The sequence below is a fragment of the Pinus tabuliformis genome, chromosome 7 (genome assembly GCF_031772625.1).
Source record: "Pinus tabuliformis cultivar Carrire ecotype Pingquan chromosome 7, CPIR1, whole genome shotgun sequence".
In the NCBI taxonomy this organism is placed as follows: domain Eukaryota; kingdom Viridiplantae; phylum Streptophyta; class Pinopsida; order Pinales; family Pinaceae; genus Pinus; species Pinus tabuliformis.
Window position 1 is genome coordinate 122,528,810 of NC_142293.1, and position 7,256 is coordinate 122,536,065.

Here is a 7,256-nt window from a genome sequence, read left to right on the forward strand (position 1 = left end):
GTTAAATGTTTCAATTAAGGTTTGTAATCCGCATAATACCATTTATTTTGTAAAGCCTACTGTGCACACCCTATCTACCACGCACATAGTCAATGTTAAAGAACTTAAAGTCATGTCTTTTTAGTGCGAAAATTGGTCAATGTGAATGTTGAGTGGTTAGGGTGAAATATAGTTCAAATTAGAAAGTTTTCCTGCTCATTCCAAATGCTGTAAGTCTGCTTGTCATCACTGCGTAGCGCTTTGTGTAATAAAGGTCTGGGTTGTGTAGAAATTTTGAATAATATGACACTTATTCACATAGATTATCCCGATTATACACTATTACAGAATACATGCATAATACATAACCTCCTCTACGTTGATCATCAATTTTGCAGAATAAAAAACAATGAAACATCAATCGCATGCACACATTAACACAGTATGTATCCCGGGGAAAGCATATAGTTGAAAACCCCACACTATCTGTATATTATAATGATTGAGAACATGTAACAATACATAGTACAATACTCATCACAAGTACTCAGTACTATCTCCACCTGTTACACACAAACTAGCTCAGATCTGATGCCTCAAATCTCCTCCACTGTTTGCCTGCCTCCACTGCGCAATCCTGCAAGAGAATAATGATGAATGGCTGAAGCAAACTCATATTTCCTTGGTTGAACCACGCAATCCTCATTGGCATTACTCAATCCCATTGATTGTGTAAGATCTCATGCACAAGTATAGTCACAACTGATAGCAATCTCAACCTCTAACACCTGTCTCCACTGAACTGTCCATGCACTGAGTTAACTGATGTATTCTTTAGTTGCTTTATGAGTTAATAATTAGTGAATTAATTTAACAATTATTTCACATCACTCATCACTAGTGTATTCTACAGTTAGACTAAATACAACTAGTTTAACCAAGTCAAACTGAACACAACTCCATCAACTCCTCAATCAACTCCACCAAACTCAACCACATGAGTTCTAATTGAAGTCCTGCATGAAATAGCCCAACTAACCCACAAGAAAAGTGTATTTCCTTCTGACAGCTGCATGTGCCACATCTGTAGCTCAAATTGAAGTGCTCCAAGAGGATAAGATAATGTTTATAGTCCAAATATTATTATGAGCTAATAATATTCGACTGTTCTATTTTTAGCATGGCAGTCTAAAAATAGAATCTGCCCATATGTCTAAAAATAGAAGTCCATCTATTTTTACCAACATGATCAATCATCCACAAATAGCATCCTGCAACTCATAGATCATGATCCATATGTCTAAAAATAAACATAGTCTAAACATAAACTTTATGCCAAAAATAGCCTGCGGGCCCACTTAGTGAAGGCGACTTCTTTTCACTAAGATCCATCATCTTGTTGCATTCTCAACACTCCATATCAACAAGATATGGATTATCAGCAACCCCTATCCTGCAACTCTGGAATGTTCTGCATGCAACACATTTGCCCGGTCCACTTGCTCCAACAACACTTGGAACAAAAACACTCCCAACTGACCACTCTGTTGGGCTAGGAACATACTCTGATGCTAAAGCTCTACCTGCTGCTGACAAGTGCTCCCTCTTTGACATCTGCGCTACTGCAACATCTCCATGCATCTTGCACCATTTCACACCTCTCTGTGCCACCTAGCATTGTGCAAAACACTTGTGCCTCTCGCATTGTTGCAGCCTGCTAGCTATGCGCTGTCCTGGGATTCCCTACACTGTCGCTCTCTCTGTTGCTCCATCCACATCTGTCTCTACCCAATCAATCAATTCCTACTACTCTGCATCGGGGCTCCCGTAGCAAGGTCTCATCCAAGAGGTTGGGTACTTCAAGGATCCTGCCCCTCCTCCTTGGGACGATCACTCTTTATCGCCCCACCTCCTTCCTGGAGGTATGGCTGCATGTGATCCCTCAGCCCACCTGGATCGAAGTTTCCCCCTACTGGAGGTCTCTGCATGAGTAGATGTCTCTACTCGATATCCTCTCAGCTTCCCTTGTTGTGGCTACTCCACAACCTCCTGAAGCTGCTGCACCAATCGTGGCTCCTCCACAATCGTCTGAGACTTCTTCTGGCTTTGCATGTTGAGAGGTAACATACGCTACCTCTCAACCACCAAGTCTCCATCAGTTGCCTCGCTACTCAAGGCTTTGCATGCATCTTGAACCTCAAGAGCATACAGGTTCTTGACCGGTGAACCAATCTGCTTCACCTGTCTAGTGATGATGTGTCTAAGGAAAACCTTTCCCTTACTGAAGACTACATCACAGCCTCTGTCTTCCAGCATCGAGATCAACACCAAGTTTCTCTTCAGTCCTGGTACATACTTGACATCAGTCAAGGTAAGGCGAGCTCCATGCTCCCTCTAAAAAATGACCGTGCCTATACCTGAGACACTATACTTCTCATCATTACCCATCACTATGAGTATCTAGAGATCTTTCTCCTCCAATGTACTGAACAAACTCTTGTCACCGGTCATGTGGAAAGAAGCTCCACTGTCAAGAAACCAACCACTTCCCATCATGGATGAAACCATGCATGTGAAGAGTGTGAAATCCAACTCGAACTGTGAAGCAAGTGCCTCACCTTCAGATCCTTCCCCGGATCCCTTCTTGGACTTCTTCTTTGGGCAATTAGTAGCATAATGGCCCAGCTCATGACAACAAAAGCATCTCACCTTCGATTTGTCAACCTTCTTCCCATCATTGGAAGAACTGGATTTAGAAAGAGAACCTTTCACCTTCCCCTTCTTCACCTTACTCGCTAAGGCACAGTTCTCCTCATCATGCATGGATGAAGAACTGTCTCTGGTGCTTCGTCTGATCTCCTCTTGCACAAGATCCGACCAAAGTCTCTCCCATCTTGGTAATTTCTCCCGACCATTGATAGAGTCCTGATAGGAATGCCAACTCTTCATAAGACCAAGGAGAGCCAAGCTCACCAAGTCCTCATCATCGACAGTCACCCCCACACTTCCCAGCTCATCCCGACATTGGGTGAACTTCGTGAGATACCTGGGCATACTGTCTCCATTCTCACACTTAATGTTTCTGAGTTTATCCTTGAGCGCCAACTTCCCCTGGTCACTCTTGCTTTGGAATAGATCTGTCAATGCTTTCAACATCAAGTATGGAGAATCATTTCCATGCAGGCTGGACATAATGTGATCCTTCACGCCCTCCAACAGAATCCTTCGACACTTTGCTGTCTTCTTTTGCCAAACCATAGCTTCAGCAGCACCAGTAGGTTTTGGGACCTCAACCTCTATGAACTTCTTCACGCCATTGTCATCTAACATCGCCTCCATCCTGTCTTTCCATGCAATATAATTCGAGCTGCCTTCAAGAGCATACTCCAATCGCAATCCGTTGAAAGACATTGCAACGTTGACACCAAGAAAACACTGCTGCAAATTCGAATTCCACCAACTCAAAACTCAACTGCCTCTGATCTAAAATTTGTGAGAACAAAGTATTTCTTGTATAGAGATTGACTGTATGGGCTTTTACCGGATATCTCACCTTCCAAAGGAAGGATGAATCATGAGGCTACCTGGCCCGATTACAGACTCTGCCTGAAGAAATAAAATGTAAACACTTTCTGAATAATAGATCTGATGATCAACTGCTCTGATACCATGTAGAAATTTTGAATAATATGACACTTATTCAGAGATATTATCCCGATTATACACTATTGCAGAACACATGCATAATACATAACCTCCTCTACGTTGATCATCAATTTTGCAGAATTAAAAACAATGAAACATCAATCGCATGCACACATTAACACAGTATGTATCCCGGGGAAAGCATACAGATGAAAACCCCACACTATCTTATATTATAATGATTGAGAACATGTAACAATACATAGTACAATACTCGTCACAAGTACTCAGTAATATCTCCACCTGTTACACACAAACTAGCTCAGATCTGATGCCTCAAATCTCCTCCAATGTTTGCCTGCCTCCACTGCGCAATCCTGCAAGAGAATAATGATGAATGGCTGAAGCAAACTCGTATTTCCTTGGCTGAACCACGCAATCCTCATTGGCATTACTCAATCCCATTGATTGTGCAAGATCTCATGCACAAGTATAGTCACAACTGATAGCAATCTCAACCTCTAACACCTATCTCCACTGAACTGTCCATGCACTGAGTTAACTGATGTATTCTTTAGTTTCTTTATGAGTTAATAATTAGTGAATTAATTTAACAATTAATTCACATCACTCATCACTAGTGTATTCTGCAATTAGACTAAATACAACTAGTTTAACCAAGTCAAACTGAACACAACTCCATCAACTCCTCAATCAACTCCACCAAACTCAACCACATGAGTTCTAACTGAAGTCCTGCATGCAATAGCTCAACTGACCCACAAGAAAAGTGTATTTCCTTCTGACAGCTGCATGTGCCAAATCTGTAGCTCAAACTGAAGTGCTCCAAGAGGATAAGATAATGTTTATAGTCCAAATATTATTATGAGCTAATAATATTCGACTGTTTTGTTTTTAGCCTGGCAGTCTAAAAATAGAATCCGCCCATATGTCTAAAAATAGAAGTACATCTATTTTTACCAACATGACCAATCATCCACAAATAGCATCCTGCAACTCATAGACCATGATCCATATGTCTAAAAATAGAATTTGCGCCAAAAATAGCCTGCGGGCCCACTTAGTGAAGGCAACTTCTTTTCACTAAGTTCCATCATCTTGTTGCATTCTCAACAGGTTGTCATGAAGGTGAAGTATCCCCCCCTATTTTATGTACACATAGTCTTCCATAAATTCAAAGTAAGTTTTCCAAGTGTTTTTAGGGTTTTATGGTTCCTACCATAAGAAATAAGGGAGGGGATTTCGTGCGTACTGAGCCCACGACATTAAACTTAGTGAACTCTTCCCCAGTCATCAGAGTCACCTTTGAGAATGTTGGATGTATTCCATTTTCCAAAATATTCAGAAGGAAGGCCATCACACAAGGATTTCTAGTCTTTTTTCCTTGAATTTCAAAAATGACATAGTCAAGTTGGGAAATTTGGAGATTGTTGTCACAAAGAATATTATTGCAGATGCCACAGGCCTCCCTACATCAAGTGAGAAGTGGTTCAAGGGTGATGAGTTGGATATTTCATCCTTTAAGGAGTTTTTTAAACCTGAGTTTAGCAACAAATATTCCACAACCTTCCCCACTAAGTATCTTCAAGATCATTACAACGAGATGTTGAAGGTTATCCAAAGGTATTTTACATGCGAAGGTAGATTTAGCAGGGCTTACCAATACCACTTGAGACTCTTATTGCATTTCACAGATAGAAAGCCCATGAATTTACCTTTCTTCTTTCTCAAAAGTCTGGAAATAATGTCAACAAAAGTTCAACTTCAGAAGGACAACCACATGTCTAGTTTGTTTCATTTTTCCCTTATTAAGATTCTGGTTAAGTTTGCAGTGAACAAGAATAAAGTCTATTGGTCTATTTTTCTATCTAGTCTTGGTTTATTACCCCAAATAAAATCTTCACCAGTGAAAACTTGTGAGGAGAAGCAAGAGACACATGAAACTCATGAAAATAAAGTCACTCAAATAGTGAAAGAAACAAAGGCAATTGAGGAAAAAGATGATCAACCCAGCAATAAATCCAAAGGAAAACCTGGCAAGCAGTCGGATAAGAAACAATTTGCAAAGGGTAAAGAGGAAGTTGAAGAAACAAAGTTCCAGAATCCCAGGCTACCAAGATTCAAGTGGCAATATAGGAGACAGTCAAAGATGAAAAGTTTGTGATAAGGCCTAGAACTAGGTCGAGAGTCAAGAAGAACATGGAGGAATCAGTTCCTCAAGCAGTTGTTGAGATTTAAGAGGAGAAATGAGAAAAATAAGTAGAGCAAGACAATGCAGTTTGAACAAGATACAATGTAGTTTGAAGAAGAAGATCCCAAGATGGTGAAAATGAAAGAGGCTCTTTCCAAGTATCAGTTGAAGATAACATTTTTGAAGAGGAAAACAAAGACTTGAAAGAAACAACCCATCAAGCAGCTAAACAGAGACTTGAAAGAAACAACCCATCAAGCAGCTAAACAAAAGGAAAGGGAAAAGACACCCCCCAGACCTATTATAAAGGATAAAGGAAAACAAGTTGCATTTGCTGAATAGTTCAAAGAGCCCAAAATAGAGTCCAGTGGGCCTACAACCAGAGCAACAAAGTCGAAACAAGATTGGGTGCAAAAAATGAAGAAAGTGGCCCAATCACCTAATAGGCCATACTTTGACCAATGGAAGGAATACCAAATATGTTTAGAAGAACTTGAGGAGTGTCAGATGCAGGTGATAAGAATAAAGCAGGATAATCAAGATTATAAGAAATATGTTCAACATTTTCTTGAAAATTGTGACAAAGAAATGCATGAGGCCTCCAAAGCCCTGGATAGAGGTAAGCACTTTGTCAAATGGTCACTTCCTACAAGAAGGAAATGCAAGAATCTTTATGTCAGAAACTTGGTACTAAAGACAAGGCTAAGGAGTATGAAGAAAATATTAGCCAAGGCTGAGGAGTATGTCAGGAAATACAAAGAGGCAGCCAAGATACCTCCACCTGGAAGAGTGCCAAGACCAAGATCTAAAGCTCAGTCTGAAACAAAACCTCCTCAACCAGTGCCTACTGAACACAAGGATTCTACACCTAAATCTCCTAAGGTTCAAGCTTCCACCAATAGAGCATCCAACAAGAGGAAAAGGAGGTAACAATTTCTTGTTTGATTTTTTTCGCAGTTTTGTCCATGACTGAAGGTACTTATGTTGCATAATAGGGGTATTTTCTGTATTCAAGTTGCAGTTGGCATTTTGATCAGTATCTTGGAATTGCTTTTGGATATTTGGAGTGACCTATAGTACTATGGTTTTGTTTTGTTAAAACGTGATGGCGTAAAATAGGAAATATTTAAAAGTTTAGCTACGAAATTGCTACACAGCCCCTGCCTACAGATTTCTATAAGTGCAAGGAAGATGCCAATTATCAGAGGTGGAAGGAATGAACGTGTATCAGAGGTGGGAGCTAGCTCAGACCATCAATCATTAGTCACGTGCCACCCTTGGGAGGAAAATGTGCCAACACCATCGCTGCCCAACTACTACCCAGTCACTGTGTAGTCAACAACCAATTGTCCATGTTTTTAATGCTTTTGTTGATCCAAGAGGATATAGTTCAAAGATATATATGCTTCTAGAGATTTAG